General features: G+C 46.5%; 1 protein-coding gene across 3 annotated transcripts in view; it reads right to left on the reverse strand.

The window, feature by feature from the left end:
* Positions 1 to 715: 715 nt before the first annotated feature.
* Positions 716 to 19971, reverse strand: part of LOC137544954 (uncharacterized) — a 254449-nt gene continuing 235193 nt past the window's right edge. Inside the window, exons 8-9 of one of the 3 annotated variants that reach the window (XR_011025952.1) lie at positions 4432 to 4528; positions 716 to 1610 (exon numbers count right to left, since the gene is read on the reverse strand). The gene's annotated coding sequence lies outside the window, so the exon portion shown is untranslated. Of the gene's footprint in view, positions 1611 to 4314; positions 4529 to 19971 lie in introns of those variants that run through there. The other 2 variants (XR_011025953.1, XR_011025951.1) reach the window with 2 other exon arrangements.

The raw sequence follows: 19971 nt of genomic DNA on the forward strand, positions 1-19971 counted from the left end.
GTGCTATTTTTAGATTGCTCAGAGACGGCTGGCATGCACACTGTGCGCGCTCTCACAGACACTCAAGCTCTGTGCTGGGAGTGCACACGCTGCGAGGAGGAGGCTGGAGGCAGGGCGGATATGACGTAGCCGAAGCTGGTGACGACAATGCACAGGCGCTGCCTGCTTTTCACAAGCTTCCTGCACCTGCGTCCCACATAGTCATAAATTTCAAACTGCGCCTGCGTTCCCTGCATAGCTTTCCGGGTCAGTGCACCCGACCTCAGAGTTCAGGTGATGAATTGCTGCTGAACACTGCAGATGAGGGGGATTTGACTTGCACAGGCCTGGCAGGGCGAAGTTAAGCTGTAAAAAGAGGTATGACATGCTTAAGAAAAATCTTCTTGGACCTTCCCTTTAAAGAGAAACTCAAACCAAGAATTGAACTTTAGCCCAATCAGTAGCTGATACTCCCTTTTACATGAGAAATATAATGATTTTCACAAACAGACCATCAGGGGCGCTGTGTGACTGATTTTGTGCTGAAACTCCTCCCACAAGAAGCTCTGAGTACCGCGGTACTCTGGGCAAACTGCCACAATGTAACAATGTTCACAGACAGGGAATAGCTGCTTACAGCTGTCTCTAACAGCCAAAACAGCTAACAGCAGCTACATAACCTGCCCACAGTAAAAATGTCACCATGTAATAAATGTCAGAATGTAAATCAGGGAGAGGAAAGATTTTACAATGAGCAAACACTGACTAAATCATTTATACATAATTATTGTAAAAATGAAGCACTTTTTTTATTACATTATTTTCACTGGAGTTCCTCTTTAAGGTTGTAACTGAGCCTGCACAGAATGCTGCTGGCCATGGGTGTGCAATGGAGGAGGCACGCAGCTCAGAACAGACTTCACAGCAGCACAACAGAGAGGACCAGGAGGATGGTGATGGAGCAAATGGACTACAGGAGGCTGGAGGAAGCCCCAGGTAAGGTAAGTATCCATCTTTTTGTTACATTCATCTCAGGTTTACTTTAACTGCTGATTTTCAATAAATGCTCTACAGGCATTGCTTGATCTGTTTTTTTTTTTTTCCAGATAACTTTGAAGAGTAAATCAGGCCCATTCTGTGCTAAATGTTCAGTGATACATGGCATAGCAAACATGGTTATCAAAATAGAAGGTGCATGTTGTACTACAGACTAATTGTTATAGCATCTATAAGTGTAAATAGACTCTGGAAGAACCAAGATTCCACCAAATATTCCGAGTGGTTAGCTAGAATGTGTGCATACATGGAGTACGAAAAAAAAGTGTATGTAGATAGCAAGTAATGTTATAGATATATGTGATTTCTGGGCGACTAATATAACTGTCCAGGGACCGAGGTAATAAGAGTATTTATTGAGTGACTTTCTTCTTTTCTACTACTCTGCTATTCTTCCTCTCCTTTTCTTTTTTTTCTCCTCTATTATCTATTTAGCACCACTTGTTCTTAATTATCCCTTTTTCTCTGTCTCTTGTCTCACTAAACTTTTTTGCAGACCTTGATGGAGATATAACTGGGATAAGAGCAAGCTGATGAAGTTTGTTCCAGGTGAATGTACTGGATGGCTGAGATATCTGTAAGAAAAAAAAAGAAAAAAGCAGAGGGAAAAAAAAAACATGTTAAAAAATACTTTTGAATTGTGACCATTTGCTTGCAGAAGACTTGTGACAGTTTTTATTTATTTATTTTTTCATTTTGTGTCAATGAAAAAGTTAAGGTTACATTTAAATAGAGATCAGGATCTTAGTTAAAGAGACACTGAAGCGAAAAAAAATATATGATATAATGAATTGGTTGTGTACTATGAATAATTACTAGAAGTTTAGCAGCAAAGAAAATATTCTCATATTTTTATTTTCAGGTATATAGTGTTTTTTCTAACATTGAACCATTCTATAATATGTGCAGATTACACAACACTCAGCATTCAAAATGATTCTTTCAGAGCAGTCTGTGAAGTAATGAAGTCTCCTCTGGCAGAGAAAAAGTAAATAGTCCAATAACACTTGAGATAATAAGGCTAATTTCACACCAGGACGTTGCGTTAGAGGGGGCGTTAAGGTCGCATAACGTCCCCCTAACTCAACGCCTGGTGGTGCTGGATCTGGACGTCAGAGTGAGCCGCGTTGTGCAGCTCACTCTGGCGTCAGTGATGCCGTGATGCGCACTCTTGTGCGCATGCGGCATCACGTGGTCCCGCCGGCCAATCGCCGCACAGAGCGGCTGCTCCATGAAGTAAACACTGCACGTCATAACGTGCAGTGCATATTAATTAGCCATGTGCCTGGCCGCTCTCCGCTCCTCCCCAACATTACTGAGCATGTGCAAGCAGTAAGTCCAAAGTACTGCATGCAGTACGTTGTCTTGTGACGCAGCGTTACAATGTAACGCAACGTCCGCACTGTGAACAGCCCCATTGATTTTTCATTACTGTGCGGTGGGCTGCGTTACAGGCTGCTCTAACGTGCGCCTGTAACGTCCCACTGTGAAACCAGCCTTAAAGTCAGATAACAGCCTTCTCCACGACTTTGAAAGCCGTAGAGCTTAATTGCTTTTTTGCATAGAGATAACAACTGGAGTTTCTTAACTCTTCCTGTACTGGAAACAATTAGACTGATGTATCTGATCTTAATGTTTTATTTCTTAGCTGTACTACACATACAAATCATAATATCATAATTTTTTTTTCGCTTCAGTGTCTCTTTAAGGTATTAGTGCAGCATCTGACCTCTTTGCAAAAGTTGTTATCAGAGTGTGCATGAATGTTACATATGGAATTTGTAGTTACTGATAACTGATTGTCTAATTCCAGAAAACTAGCTGTTTATATACCCTGTCCTGTCCACTCTGCCCAAAGTGAATGTAAAAAAAAGCATTTTGGAAGAGCATTTTTGCCTTTTTTCACACATATTTGTTTTTATTTGTTTTTATTTATCTATTTAGTATTGTTATAGTTTTGATATCTTTGGCAGTGCTTTACACGGTTTATGATCTAATTGTTAGCTGTCCCTCAGAAAGGTTAAGAGCCTAATCTCTGCCATAGTCATGTGTCCCTGTCATGGTTTAACCACTTGAGGACCACAGGTTTCCACTCCTCTAGTTACCTCAAGAGGCTATTTTTTTTTATAATTCAGCACTGAACAGCCCAACCCAAATGAATTTTACCTCATTTTCTTGCCACCAGAAGAGCTATCTTCTGATGGTCTCTGATTACTGCTACAATTGTTTTTTTTTTTCTTTCTTATTAATTAAAACAAGTCATTAGAAAACAACAACAACAAAAAAACTATTACTTTGTCCCCCTTCCTCCCCCCCCGGATTAGCCCTGGGGCTACATACTCTACACTATGCCTACATGACATAGGACTATGGCAGGGATTAGATTGTGAGCCCATCTGAGGGACAGTTAAGTGCCAGAGATGTCTCTGTACAGCGCTGCTCTAGATCACAGCATTGTACACTTATAAACTACCCTTTGTTTCTGTTATTCAGCCTGCATTCAGCCTGCCCGCTCAAATGGCGACTGGCAGGCTGTTCGCGGCGGCCTCCTGTGTCCCCTGCAGGGAACACACACTCGAGCAAGGGCTCATTCCCTGCTAATCTTGCAAGGACTGCAATGATGCCAAATGGCGTTAGGCAGTCCCAAGAGAGCCACTCTGCAACCACCCGTCATCGTTAGGCGGTAGCAGAGTGGTGAGGACAAATTATCTTCTTTTTTTTGGATGTGAGAGGAAATAATAGTGCCCAAATGAAACCCACATAAACACGGGGAGAGCACACAAATTCCATACAGATAGTGTTCTGTCTCAGATTCGATCCAGGGACCAAGTGCTGCAAGGCCAGAGTGATATCCACTATGTATTTTAGATGTTTAGTGCTCGAAAAATATTTTTTTCTAATAGTTTAAATTCTGAATATTTACCAAATTACTGTTGTTGTTTTTTTTTTTTTTTAAGCCAGCCCTTTAGGTTCTGCTGTTTATGTATGTAAGTTCCACACTTTATTAATTGAGCTGATTTGAAAGGGGGGGGGGGGTGGCAAAGTACTATTGTGCTCTATGGAGGCGTGTCCAGCAGCATAACAGGAATCCTTTCTAAAGGGAAACAAAATTCATTCAAACATGATTCAAGATATAAAACATCTATTTCTAAAATCTCTTCTGCTTCTGATTAAAATAACATATTTACCTAAATATGTTGGTATAAAACCTAAAAATTAAGTAGTCATGAGGAAAGAAAAAAGCATACTGTACATGCATTTTCCTTAAAATGGGTTGTGAGTAAAATACTGATAAGGAAGTTTCCTGTTGGTCTTGAGATGTCACCACCTGCTTTTTCTCTGTTCTAAGTCATGATGTCATGAGATAGATAAGATATAAGCAAATAGGTTTGTCACCTTTCATATTTCTCTGCCACTGACTTTCTAATTTCAGCAGCTGTTTATACTCTGTGTGTTTTTTTCTTAACAATGTCACTGGAGTCCCTGGAGTAACCTGCAATAGGACACAGATATATTAATATTGTCTCCACTGGCAGTTACAGATTATCTTGTTTACAAAATAGTTCTTCATTAATATTGTGCAGACAAATTGCTAAAATATAATCATCCTACTAATATTACAAATGGGAAAGTTCGGATGTTTGGATGTTTGGATGTTTGTTACTCGATACCGCAAAAATGGCTGAACGGATTTGAATGAAATTTGGCACACACATAGTACATTACCTGGAATAAAGTATAGGATACTTTTTATTCCCATAACCAAATAGTGGGCGGAGACAAATACAAATTTCACTGGGAAATGTAAACTGCAGCCATTCTTACATTGTTAATGGCAGGGTTCTCAAACTTTGCTCAGTTGGTCACTGGGTGACTGGGATTAATATTCAGAAAAGTGGGAGGAGCCTACAAAAGCCAATCAAAATTCACCTATTGATTTTCAAGGTGAATATTTAATTGCTGCTGTTATTGCACTGTTAATAGTACAACCATCGAACCTGGTACAGATGGTCATTGGGTGACTGGGGTTCAAATTCAAATTCAGAAAAGGGGGTGGAGCCACAAGCAGCCAATCAGATTTGTTTCATTTCAATGTAAATTATTCATGCCAAAGACCACAAATCTCACAAACTTGGTCATTGAGTAATTGTGTGTTAGGGTTAGAAAAGTGGGCACAGCCAACACCAGCCAAATACATACCCGGCAACGCCGAGCCATCAGCTAGTAACAATAATAAAGGCAAGAACTTGGTGATAGTCAGAACCCAGAAGAAAGTTTATTTACAGTATAACTCCAGATTATTGTTATTGCAGCAGTTTCGTTTCTTTCTTTTTTTTTTTTTTAAGGAGCATTATATGATATGTACTTGAAGAGAACACGAGACGGATTTATTAATTCTTAATAGTACACAGAGGCATGTCCTGTGGACAATTACATGCCTCGGTGTCCTTCTGCAATGGCCCAAGTGTCCCTCCCAGGCTATGCTATCCCCCCTATGAAAAATACCACCAGGGTCGCGGCTTAGCTTCTGATTGGAGGAAGGTAGCGGAGGCGGGAAGCAGCAGGGGGAGCCAGTAATGGAGCATCAGTAATTGACAAGCTCAGGTGAATAGCAGGCAAGTGACAAGCAGATTGTCGCTAGCCTGGCGGTATTTTTCATGGGGACAGCCAAGCCCGGGGGGCGGTGCAGAAGGACACTGAGGCATGTCATTGTGCACAGGACATGCCTCTGTGTACTATTAAGATTTAATCATTCTGCCTCGGGTTCTCTTTAAGTGTTTTAATATAGTTTAAATAGAGGTTTTAGAAACTATTAAGCAATGGATAGTAGTAATAATTGGCAGCTAAGATCACAAATCCCATTATTATTATTTGTTATTGTTATCATTAGTAAGTGTTAAAGAATAAACAAAACTGTCAATTAATTCCTAGAAAGATTTTCTTCAAACTTCTGATGGTCCACAAAGTTTTGGTGAACCAGTCTTGCAAAACATGTCCCCTGTGCATTGTCAGCAGGGGCGTAACAATAGACCCTGCAAGGGATGCAGCTGCAGGGGGGGCCAGTGATTTCTAGTTACGCCCCTGTGCATTGTCAGTGTTTCAGTAGTGTGCTGTATGTGTACAATATCATTATGCTCATTATTATGGATTTAGTGTACATGGCACTTACATTGTGTGCAGTACTTTTACATGGTTTATACGGTCATGTCATTACTAACTTAGATTAGTTCATAATCTAACCCCAACTATAATCATTCTCTTATGTTCCCATTGTAATCTAAGGACAATAGGCCATTTTTTGGGATTTATAAAGAACCCAGTTAACCTAGCTGTGTATGTTTATGAGAACTGGAACTGGGAGGGAACTGGAGTACACAGAGGAAACCTATGCACGCATTGGAAGAGTGCCCAAATTGCATGCAGAAAGTGTACATGATGCGGAACTATTCTTTTTCATACTTACAAAAAATTGAATGTTACATTTGAGTTTAGTTTTAGTAGCAAAAAGAAAATGGGAGGCACTGTGCTTGCAAAAAAGATATACCTTTAATCCTCGGTGGGGAGACACATCGGGGTGAACAGTGGGGGTGAGGGAGGCCTCCTTTGACGTCTAGTGCCAGTCTTTTTTTCTTATCTTTGTGAGTTTAGTTTTAGTTTTTTAGGACGATGACATGAATGTCACCAACAATTCTAGTTGGCATCATCTTCCCACATTAACAGAGCTCTGTGCAATACTCTGCACAATGCTGAGTGAAAATTTACATTTTTAACACTTCCAAAACTAATTTTTATACAATAATTCAATTCACTAACATGTAAAGCACTTTTCTCCCATAGAACTCAAAGTGCATAGATACTGTATGTCTCAGATCAATACATAGGTTCAGAGTGGACTAAACAGGTAGCTTCTCAGTTTGGACTTAAAAGCTTCCAGGGACAGAGCTCTCTTGATTGGGTGTGGCAAGGAGTTTAAGAGAGTAGGGGCAGCATGACAAACCTCTATGGATCCAAAGATTTTCAGGAGGACTCTAGGGGTGACCAACATACTAGATCTTGTTGATCTGAGGTTATGGGAGGTTTGATGCAGTTGCAACAAATCCTTGAGGTATTTAGGTCCCAAATTGTGTAGAAATTTGAATGTTAGTAAGCCAATTTTGAAGAACATTTTCCAAGGCATGTGTAGCCAATGGAATGAACAAAGGATCTGTGTGATGCGGCAATGGCAGGGTTGGCTTTTTAAAGCGGAATGAAACCCAGCATTTCTTCTTTGCTCTAATAGATTATTTACAGCATATTATATACAACCAGCATTTTTTTTTTACTAGCACAGCATTCAAAGGGTTACACACAGGACTTAGAAGTTCCCTGCCAGCAAAGGTGGATGCATCCGAAAGTGCAGATAATGTTATTTTGTATTTAATTGTATCAAGTGAGGAATGTAAATAAACACTTCTCTGACACTGAAGGCTCTCCTGAAAACAGTCAGACAATCAGAAAGCATTTCTGCTGAAGTTAGAAGATGAATAAAGCAGTTATAAATAAAATGCAAAGTTAGCTCTCAGAGCAAAAAAGAAGTGTACTTTGGGAACGTATAATTTCTAAATGAATACTAATACTTATGCACAAAAGCAAATATGATAACCGTATGGCATATAAAAAGTAGGAAAATATGTTTTTATTGAATAATATGTCAGGGTTTTATACCGCTTTAAAAACTTTGCAGTGGCATTATGTAGTAGTTGCGGCATGAGGGCAGTGCAGGTCTTTATCTGGTAATGCTGTATAGACAGCATTCCATTAATCCAGCCATGTGATAAAGGTGTGAACTAGGGTGGAAGATCTGCTGGAAGGATGAGGGTGTATGTTGCTTGGATGAAAAAATAAATATTTCAATGTTCCACTCAATTTAAGTCCTTAAAGGACTTACGAGGCGAATTGCTTAAAAAATGTTATGTACCTCATTGCTAAAGCAGACCTCAGGGCAGACGAACAGCACCTTCCTTTTCACGATCAGGTGCTTTATCAGGCTAATCCAGGTTACATTGCAGCTCCCGACCCTCCACAGGGTCGCCCTAGCAGAATCGGCGCTTTAAAAATCCAACTCCTGCGCAGCTCGCATAGCCGTGGCCGCGCAGGATTACAGCCCCGCTCGTGTCCGCCCTCACTCCGTGCGCTCTACTATACGTCATGTGGGCGGCTCCACATGACCACCCACATGACGAACTACACTGCCAGCCAGCCGCGCCCCCTCAGCAGAGAATACAAGCGCTGAACGAGTGAGTACCTGCTCGTTCAGAGCTTGTATTCTCTGCTGAGGGGGCGCGGCTGGCTGGCAGTGTAGTTCGTCATGTGGGTGGTCATGTGGAGCCGCCCACATGATGTATAGTAGAGCGCACGGAGTGAGGGCGGACACGAGCGGGGCTGTAATCCTGCGCGGCCACGGCTATGCGAGCTGCGCAGGAGTTGGATTTTTAAAGCGGCGATTCTGCTAGGGCGACCCTGTGGAGGGTCGGGAGCTGCAATGTAACCTGGATTAGCCTGATAAAGCACCTGATCGTGAAAAGGAAGGTGCTGTTCGTCTGCCCTGAGGTCTGCTTTAGCAATGAGGTACATAACTTTTTTTAAGCATTTCGCCTCGTAAGTCCTTTAAAGTACACCTGAATCCGTACAAATCAACTGCCAGGGAAAAAACATGACAGTATTACTCACTAATGAGGATTTCCCTTGCTGTCATATCGGGCACTCCAACTCTCCTGTTCTTCTGTAATCACCTATCACAATTACTCCAAGCACACAGTAATGGTGCTGACTCCCTATTTACTTTCAGGTCAGCGCCAACTTCTGTATGTAACATATTGCGTGTCTCCTTTCTTATAGTGTACGAGTGGACTACTGGTTGCAATTCCTATAAAAGGCACAAGAGCGCGCGCAATTTTACCGCTCACGCATTGCTAAAGTAGAATTAATTTATGAGGTAAATATGCTGCTAGCAAGGACGAACGAGCAGGCAGAGAGGAGATCATAGAGGTGGCGCTGGGGATAAGCTGCTGCTTCCTCTCCACCGCATCGACGTTCCATCAAAAGTTGAAGATCGCGGAACGACAGAGCAGGGGCACCGGGGGGCAAATTATGCTGAGGTTTGTGCTGTGACTCAGTCACAGAACCTGCAGCGCAAAAAAAACCACTATGCCATTAAAACTCAGAACACGATTCAAGGGTACTTTAAGTTTAACTCTCCATCAATCAGTACATCCAATCTACTGCACAAATACAGCAGTTCAGGCCTGAGTTTCCTGCCCTTAGCAGTAGAACGGATGATCTGGATGATCAGGCAGAAATAGCAGAGCCCGATCAGAAAGCCGCTACTGCCTCTGCGCTGGATCGTGGTAGGTAAATATTTACCTCCCTGGTGTTAGGGGGCTTCCAGTGCTGGATAGCCAAGATAAGGATGGAGGAAGCCTCATTAGGATCTAGAGACTTCCCCCTCCTGAGATAAATATCCCCAAAGGATGGGGGGGGGGGTCTTACAGATTTGCATGAAACAAGGAGGTACAACAACTTAAAACAGCCATTCTGCTAGTGCAAGAAACCAGTGATGGGCCGAAATTCGCATTTTCGCATCGTAATCGCAATGCGAAATTTCAGGGAAAATTATAATTGATTTTGTATGTAATAGTAGTATTTCATAATTTCCGGTAATTTTCCATGACATTTTTGCGAAATTTTGCATAATTTTGTGCTGACTTTAGAGGTAACTAGCAAAGTCTCCTTATATGCTACTGACAACAAAATTGCTACATGTGTTAAGAATAGTGGGTACAGGTCAAAAAAATAATTTTTCAAAAAGACCTTTTAGTTTTTGAGAAAATCGATTTTAATAATGCAAGAAAAATGTTTTTTAAACAGTTATTTTTCTAATTTTGAAAAACATTTTTAAATCAATTTTCTCAAAAATTATATTCTCTTTTTGGAAAATTATTTTTTTCCCTCGTACCCACTATTCCGTTTAACATGTGTAGCAATTTTGGCATCAGTAGCATGTATGGGGGCTGTGCTATAAACCTCCAAAGTCGGCACAAAATTATTTTTTATTTTTTCACAAAAATAGCGTAAATTTTTATGGGAAATTATGAATGACTATGAAATCAATTTAGTTTGCAAATTGTAATTACGTATAGGAGTAAGTGTGAAAATGTACGCACAATTTAGCGAAATCGTAATTTTGCTGATTATGATCATCACTGCAAGAAACACATCTTCTGGATAAAAATCAGCCTTATCATAGACTCTCCACCCAGTTTTCCAAGCATGTACCTCAACAGCTTCCATTAGCAGAAAAGGGAGTCACTAGTCAACTTTCACCAGATGCCGTCAGCTAATGTTGAATTGGTGGTAAAATTCCCACAAGAAAGGCAATACCAACTTTTCAGTATAGTGAGCATTTATGCTCCTAATACAACTCAAATGCATTTCATGAAATCCTTACTATGCAGGATTCAACTTCATCTCTATATTGATGCACATATATATCGTTGGTAGAGATGGGCTGAACCTTCGATTTTAGGTTCGCGAAAAAGTTCGGAAGGTTCGGTTCGCGGAAAAGTTTGCGAACCGCAATAGACTTCAATGGGGATGCGAACTTTGAAAAATAGAAAAAATAGAAAAAATTATGCTGGCCACAAAAGTGATGGAAAAGATGTTTCAAGGGGTCTAACACCTGGAGGGGGGCATGGCGGAGTGGGATACATGCCCAAAGTCCCGGGGAAAAATCTGGATGTGACGCAAAGCAGCGTTTTAAGGGCAGAAATCACATTGAATGCTAAATGACAGGCCTAAAGTGCTTTAAAACATCTTGCATGTGTATACATCAATCAGGGAGTGTAATTAGAGTTCTGCTTCACACTGACACACCAAACTCACTGTGTAACGCACCGCAAACAGCTGTTTGCGTAGTGACGGCCGTGCTGGACTGATGCGCACCATGGCCAGAGTGCAGGCCGTGGCAGTTTTCCAGCCCATATGGTCGCCGGGCTGTGGTAGCTCAATGATAGAACAGTGACTCACTATCAGGATCAGATCAGCGCTGCACTGGAACTGTATTGCACTACACCTCCACCGAGTTCACCCTGTGAGATCAACACTCACCAACAGTGGTGGGCCTGGATTACATAGGCCTTAATACGCCTCTGGGGTATTTACAGGCTCCCCTCACCCTTGACCTTCCTGTAATCTTCCTTTGTCAATACTTCATCACAGATCACCAGGGGACACAGCACGCATGTTACCTCAACAACAATAACACATCCTCATTGCGCAACATGTTAAAAACAAAGTAAGCTTTATTAATTGTTCGCACTCACATTTAGGTGGTTTGAGAAAGGCCTGCGGAGTACATGAACGAGCTCCCCCCCCGTGCGACCTCCCGGGCTGGCCGCCGCGTTGATGTTAACCAAGGTGATGTAAATACCCCAGAGGCGTATTAAGGCCTATGTAATCCAGGCCCACCACTGTTGGTGAGTGTTGATCTCACAGGGTGAACTCGGTGGAGGTGTAGTGCAATACAGTTTCGGTGCAGCGCTGATCTGATCCTGATAGTGATTTAACAGAAGAAATACTCATTCTTAATACAGAAGCGCACCTGAGAGACTGTGAATCATTTTATTGCCCATTATGGACTCAGATATAGAGTTGGGCCGAACCTCCGATTTTCGGTTCGCGAACCGGGTTCGCGAACTTTCGCGAAAGGTTCGGTTCGCGTTAAAGTTTGCGAACCGCAATAGACTTCAATGGGGATGCGAACTTTGAAAAAAAAAATTAATTATGCTGGCCACAAAAGTGATGGAAAAGATGTTTCAAGGGGTCTAACACCTGGAGGGGGGGATGGCGGAGTGGGATACATGCCAAAAGTCCCCGGGAAAAATCTGGATTTGACGCAAAGCAGCGTTTTAAGGGCAGAAATCACATTGAATGTTAAATGACAGGCCTAAAGTGCTTTCAAACATCTTGCATGTGTATACATCAATCAGGTAGTGTAATTAAGGTACTGCTTCACACTGACGCACCAAACTCATCGTGTAACGCACCGCAAACAGCTGTTTGTGTAGTGACGGCCGTGCTGGACTGGTGCGCACCATGGCGAGAGTGCAGGTTTTGGTGGCTTTACAGCCCATATGGTCAGTCACCTGGCTGATGTAGCTGAATGACAGAACAGTGACTGTCCAGCTGATCAAATTTGGTCTGACCACAATGAGGCAACGACCTTATTATCGTGGGTGTGCCCCCCGAGACACTCATCTAGGCGCCGGTCATTGCTCCATTGTGATACGCAAGCCCCTTCACCACGGCAAGGTAATGATCACGAAGGGGAATGGGCGCATGTTCATGCCTTTTCTTTTGTTGTTGCAGCTGCCCGCAGTGCAGCCAGAAAAATTAGGCAGTCATGTACACGCACCCGAAAAATTATTACAGCGGCCGCTGCTAGCAGCGGCCTAAAAAATTCAGCAATCCGCCTGGAGTCCCGGACCCTGTTGGTGGTGGCGGAGAAGGTAGTGAAGCGGCCTGCAGGCAGACATGCTGTGTGGAGGGACTGGGAGCGACTTAGTCTTCTTGGGGCAGGCCAGGCAGCCAGTCACACGGCGTGCAGGCAGAGATGCTGTATGTGCGGGGACTGACTTAGTCTTGGGGCGGGCAGCAGCCCTCCGGGATCCATGCCTCATTCATTTTTATAAAGGTGAGGTACTTAACACTTTTGTGACTTAGGCGACTTCTCTTCTCTGTGACAATGCCTCCAGCTGCGCTGAAGGTCCTTTCTGAGAGGACGCTTGCGGCAGGGCAGGAGAGAAGTTGGATGGCAAATTGGGACAGCTCTGGCCACAGGTCAAGCCTGCGCACCCAGTAGTTCAAGGGTTCCTCATCGCTGTTCACAGCAGTGTCTACATCCACACTTAAGGCCAGGTAGTCGGCTACCTGCCGTTCCAGGCGTTGGTGGAGGGTGGATCCGGAAGGGCTACGGCGAGGCGTTGGACTAAAGAACGTCCGCATGTCCGACATCACCATGAGATCGCTGGAGCGTCCTGTCTTTGACTGCGTGGACACGGGAGGAGGATTAGTGGCAGTGGTACCTTGCTGGCGTTGTGCCGTCACATCACCCTTAAAGGCATTGTAAAGCATAGTTGACAGCTGGTTCTGCATGTGCTGCATCCTTTCCACCTTCCGGTGAGTTGGTAACAGGTCCGCCACTTTGTGCCTGTACCGAGGGTCTAGTAGTGTGGCCACCCAGTACAGCTCATTCCCCTTGAGGTTTTTTATACGGGGGTCCCTCAACAGGCAGGACAGCATAAAAGACGACATCTGCACAAAGTCGGATCCAGTACCCTCCATCTCCTCTTGCTCTTCCTCAGTGACGTCAGGTAAGTCAACCTCCTCCCCCCAGCCGCGAACAATACCACGGGAAGGTTGCGCAGCACAAGCCCCCTGCGACGCCTGCTGCGGTTGTTCTCCTGCCGCTGTCCCCTCCTCCTCCTCCTCCTCCCCCAAAGAAACACCTTGCTCATCATCCTCTGAGTCTGACTCATCTTCTGCACATGACCTCTCTTCTTCCTCCTCCTCCCCCCTCTGTGCTGCCGCAGGTGTTGAGGAAACAGCTGGGTCTGATGAAAATTGGTCCCATGCCTGTTCCTGCCGTAACGGTTCCTGGTCACGCTCATTCGCACCTTCATCCGCCACTCTACGCACAGCACGCTCCAAGAAGTACGCGTAGGGAATTAAGTCGCTGATGGTGCCCTCCCTGCGGCTCACCAGGTTGGTCACCTCCTCAAACGGCCGCATGAGCCTGCATGCATTTTTCATCATTGTCCAGTTGTCGGGCCAGAACATCCCCATCTTCCCAGACTGTTTCGTTCTACTCCAGTTGTAGAGGTACTGGGTGACGGCTTTCTTCTGTTCTAGCAGGCGGGAGAACATGAGGAGGGTCGAGTTCCAGCGAGTGGGGCTATCGCAAATGAGGCGTCTCACCGGCATGTTGTTTTTACGCTGAATTTCTGCAAATCGTGCCATGGCTGTGTAAGAGCGCCTCAAATGCCCACAGAACTTCCTGGCCTGCTTCAGGACATCCGCTAAGCCAGGGTACTTTGCCACAAATCTTTGAACCACCAGATTCATGACATGTGCCATGCAGGGTATGTGTGTCAGCTTCCCCATATGCAAAGCGGCAAGCAGATTGCTGCCGTTGTCGCACACCACGTTGCCTATCTCCAGGTGGTGCGGGGTCAGCCACTCATCCACCTGTTTCTTAAGAGCAGCCAGGAGAGCTGCTCCAGTGTGACACTCCGCTTTGAGACAAGCCATGTCTAAGATGGCGTGACACCGTCGTACCTGGCATGCAGCATAGGCCCTGCGGAGCTGGGGCTGTGTAGCTGGAGAGGAGAACTGCCACTCAGCCAAGGAGGAGGAGGAGGACAGCGAAGAGCATGTAGCAGGAGGAGAGGAGGTGGCAGGAGGCCTGCCTGCAAGCCGTGGAGGTGTCACAATTTGGTCCGCCGCTTTCTGCTTGCCATCGTTCACCACCAGGTTCACCCAATGGGCTGTGTAGGTAATGTAGCGGCCCTGCCCGTGCTTGGCAGACCAGGCATCCGTGGTCAGGTGTACCCTTGACCCAACGCTCTTCGCAAGAGATGACACCACTTGCCTCTCAACTTCACGGTGCAGTTGGGGTATGGCCTTTCTGGAAAAATAAGTGCGGCCTGGCATCTTCCACTGCGGTGTTCCGATGGCCACAAATTTACGGAAGGCCTCAGAGTCCACCAGCCGGTATGGTAACAGCTGCCGAGCTAACAGTTCCGCCACGCCAGCTGTCAGACGCCGGGCAAGGGGGTGACTGGCCAAAAGTGGCTTCTTCCGCTCAAACATTTCCTTCACGGACACCTGACTGCTGCTGTGGGCAGAGGAGCAGGAACCGCTCAAGGGCAGAGGCGGAGTGGAGGAGGGTGCCTGTGAAGGTGCAAGGGAGAGAGCGGCATAAGCAGATGATGCACCTGAAGGAGGAAGAGGAGAAGGAGGGTGGCTTTGCTTTTGTTTTCTGCTGCTGCTTTTGCTCAGGTGGCCATCCCATTGCTGTTTGTGCCTTTTCTGCAGGTGCCTTCGTAAGGCACTTGTCCCTACGTGAGTGTTGGCCTTTCCACGGCTCAATTTTTGTTGGCAGAGCGAACAGATGGCTTTGGTCCGATCTGAGGCACACACATTAAAAAATTTCCACACCGCTGAGCCACCCTGGGATGTGGGCACCTCAGCAGCTGATGCTGAAGGGCAAGTTGGCTGGCTGTACATAGGTGGCGAATCTGGCGATACATGGTGCCGGACTCTGCCACCAGCTGTTTCTGACGAAGAGCTGCCCCAGCTTCTTTCAGCAACTTCTATCCTCCTACTACTCTCTGACTCCCCCTCTGAACTGTCCCCCTCTTCATCTCCTCTATTGGGAACATACAGAGGATCCCTATCATCGTCATCATCGTAATCATCCTGCCCAGCTTCGCTTGCCTCAGAAAAATCCAAATGTGTAGGTCCTTCATCCTCCTTACACGTTACATCCATAGTGTTGTCGCGTAACGCAGACATATGAGCTGGTGAAAATTCATCTGGCTGTAACAATGGCTGTGCATCAGTGATTTCACCACCACTAAATAATTCTTGCGAAGTGTCAAATGCAGCGGAAGTGGTGCTAGTAGTAGCGCTGGTGGCTGAGCAAGATGAGGTGTTCTGTGTCGCTAAATACTCAACCACGTCCTGACAATCTTGGGAGGTGATGGGACGTGCCTTCTTCCGAGCACTGTACTGTGGGCCAGGTCCACACGAAATTACATTTACACGACCTCGCGCAGACCTGCCGGGTGGCCTTCCTCTGCCTCTGCCACTACCTCTTCCTCTTCCTCTACCTGTTTTGTCCATATCGGGTATGCACGGAGTGGTATATCACACTGCGTGCACTCACGTAGGTAGGTGGGTTCACTTAACTGCACAGGTATGCGCACTGATGCGGTGGGTTCACTGAACAGTACAGGTATACAGTGGCGGGTTCACTGAACACAACAGGTATGCAGTGGCGTGTTCACTAAACAGGTATACAGTGGCAGGTCCACTGAACAGAACAGGTATACAGTGGCAGGTCCACTGAACAGAACAGGTATACAGTGGCGGGTCCACTGAACAGAACAGGTATACAGTGGCGGGTTCACAGAACAGGTATGCAGTGGCAGGTTCACTGAACACAACAGGTATGCAGTGGCGTGTTCACTAAACAGGTATACAGTGGCAGGTCCACTGAACAGAACAGGTATACAGTGGCGGGTTCACAGAACAGGTATACAGTGGCGGGTCCACTGAACAGAACAGGTATACAGTGGCGGGTTCACAGAACAGGTATGCAGTGGCAGGTTCACTGAACACAACAGGTATGCAGTGGCGTGTTCACTAAACAGGTATACAGTGGCAGGTCCACTGAACAGAACAGGTATACAGTGGCGGGTTCACAGAACAGGTATACAGTGGCGGGTCCACTGAACAGAACAGGTATACAGTGGCGGGTTCACAGAACAAGTATACAGTGGCGGGTCCACTGAACAGAACAGGTATACAGTGGCGGGTTCACAGAACAGGTATACAGTGGCGGGTCCACTGAACAGAACAGGTATACAGTGGCGGGTTCACAGAACAGGTATACAGTGGCAGGATCACTGAACAGGTATGCAGTGGCAGGATCACAGTACAGGTATGCAGTGGGCTGAGGGCTCACTGAACAGAACAGGTATGCGGTGGCAGGATCACTGAACAGCTATGCAGTGGCAGGATCACAGTACAGGTATGCAGTGGGCTGAGGGCTCACTGAACAGAACAGGTATGCTGTGGCAGGATCACTGAACAGGTATGCAGTGGCAGGATCACAGTACAGGTATGCAGTGGGCTGAGGGCTCACTGAACAGAACAGGTATGCTGTGGCAGGATCACTGAACAGGTATGCAGTGGCAGGATCACAGTACAGGTATGCAGTGGGCTGGGGGCTCACTGAACAGAACAGGTATGCTGTGGCAGGATCACTGAACAGCTATGCAGTGGCAGGATCACAGTACAGGTATGCAGTGGGCTGAGGGCTCACTGAACAGAACAGGTATGCTGTGGCAGGATCACTGAACAGGTATGCAGTGGCAGGATCACAGTACAGGTATGCAGTGGGCTGAGGGCTCACTGAACAGAACAGGTATGCTGTGGCAGGATCACTGAACAGCTATGCAGTGGCAGGATCACAGTACAGGTATGCAGTGGCAGTATCACAGTACAGGTATGCAGTGGGCTGAGGGCTCACTGAACAGAACAGGTATGCTGTGGCAGGATCACTGAACAGGTATGCAGTGGCAGGATCACAGTACAGGTATGCAGTGGGCTGGGGGCTCACTGAACAGAACAGGTATGCTGTGGCAGGATCACTGAACAGCTATGCAGTGGCAGGATCACAGTACAGGTATGCAGTGGGCTGAGGGCTCACTGAACAGAACAGGTATGCTGTGGCAGGATCACTGAACAGCTATGCAGTGGCAGGATCACAGTACAGGTATGCAGTGGGCTGAGGGCTCACTGAACAGAACAGGTATGCTGTGGCAGGATCACTGAACAGCTATGCAGTGGCAGGATCACAGTACAGGTATGCAGTGGGCTGAGGGCTCACTGAACAGAACAGGTATGCTGTGGCAGGATCACTGAACAGGTATGCAGTGGCAGTATCACAGTACAGGTATGCAGTGGGCTGAGGGCTCACTGAACAGAACAGGTATGCTGTGGCAGGATCACTGAACAGGTATGCAGTGGCAGGATCACAGTACAGGTATGCAGTGGGCTGAGGGCTCACTGAACAGAACAGGTATGCTGTGGCAGGATCACTGAACAGCTATGCAGTGGCAGGATCACAGTACAGGTATGCAGTGGGCTGAGGGCTCACTGAACAGAACAGGTATGCTGTGGCAGGATCACTGAACAGGTATGCAGTGGCAGGATCACAGTACAGGTATGCAGTGGGCTGAGGGCTCACTGAACAGAACAGGTATGCTGTGGCAGGATCACTGAACAGGTATGCAGTGGCAGGATCACAGTACAGGTATGCAGTGGGCTGGGGGCTCACTGAACAGAACAGGTATGCTGTGGCAGGATCACTGAACAGCTATGCAGTGGCAGGATCACAGTACAGGTATGCAGTGGGCTGAGGGCTCACTGAACAGAACAGGTATGCTGTGGCAGGATCACTGAACAGGTATGCAGTGGCAGGATCACAGTACAGGTATGCAGTGGGCTGAGGGCTCACTGAACAGAACAGGTATGCTGTGGCAGGATCACTGAACAGGTATGCAGTGGCAGGATCACAGTACAGGTATGCAGTGGGCTGGGGGCTCACTGAACAGAACAGGTATGCTGTGGCAGGATCACTGAACAGCTATGCAGTGGCAGGATCACAGTACAGGTATGCAGTGGGCTGAGGGCTCACTGAACAGAACAGGTATGCTGTGGCAGGATCACTGAACAGGTATGCAGTGGCAGGATCACAGTACAGGTATGCAGTGGGCTGAGGGCTCACTGAACAGAACAGGTATGCTGTGGCAGGATCACTGAACAGCTATGCAGTGGCAGGATCACAGTACAGGTATGCAGTGGCAGTATCACAGTACAGGTATGCAGTGGGCTGAGGGCTCACTGAACAGAACAGGTATGCTGTGGCAGGATCACTGAACAGGTATGCAGTGGCAGGATCACAGTACAGGTATGCAGTGGGCTGGGGGCTCACTGAACAGAACAGGTATGCTGTGGCAGGATCACTGAACAGCTATGCAGTGGCAGGATCACAGTACAGGTATGCAGTGGGCTGAGGGCTCACTGAACAGAACAGGTATGCTGTGGCAGGATCACTGAACAGCTATGCAGTGGCAGGATCACAGTACAGGTATGCAGTGGGCTGAGGGCTCACTGAACAGAACAGGTATGCTGTGGCAGGATCACTGAACAGCTATGCAGTGGCAGGATCACAGTACAGGTATGCAGTGGGCTGAGGGCTCACTGAACAGAACAGGTATGCTGTGGCAGGATCACTGAACAGGTATGCAGTGGCAGTATCACAGTACAGGTATGCAGTGGGCTGAGGGCTCACTGAACAGAACAGGTATGCTGTGGCAGGATCACTGAACAGGTATGCAGTGGCAGGATCACAGTACAGGTATGCAGTGGGCTGAGGGCTCACTGAACAGAACAGGTATGCTGTGGCAGGATCACTGAACAGCTATGCAGTGGCAGGATCACAGTACAGGTATGCAGTGGGCTGAGGGCTCACTGAACAGAACAGGTATGCTGTGGCAGGATCACTGAACAGGTATGCAGTGGCAGGATCACAGTACAGGTATGCAGTGGGCTGAGGGCTCACTGAACAGAACAGGTATGCTGTGGCAGGATCACTGAACAGGTATGCAGTGGCAGGATCACAGTACAGGTATGCAGTGGGCTGGGGGCTCACTGAACAGAACAGGTATGCTGTGGCAGGATCACTGAACAGCTATGCAGTGGCAGGATCACAGTACAGGTATGCAGTGGGCTGAGGGCTCACTGAACAGAACAGGTATGCTGTGGCAGGATCACTGAACAGGTATGCAGTGGCAGGATCACAGTACAGGTATGCAGTGGGCTGAGGGCTCACTGAACAGAACAGGTATGCTGTGGCAGGATCACTGAACAGCTATGCAGTGGCAGGATCACAGTACAGGTATGCAGTGGCAGTATCACAGTACAGGTATGCAGTGGGCTGAGGGCTCACTGAACAGAACAGGTATGCTGTGGCAGGATCACTGAACAGGTATGCAGTGGCAGGATCACAGTACAGGTATGCAGTGGGCTGGGGGCTCACTGAACAGA

This window comes from Hyperolius riggenbachi, chromosome 1 (genome assembly GCF_040937935.1).
Source record: "Hyperolius riggenbachi isolate aHypRig1 chromosome 1, aHypRig1.pri, whole genome shotgun sequence".
NCBI lineage: Eukaryota > Metazoa > Chordata > Amphibia > Anura > Hyperoliidae > Hyperolius > Hyperolius riggenbachi.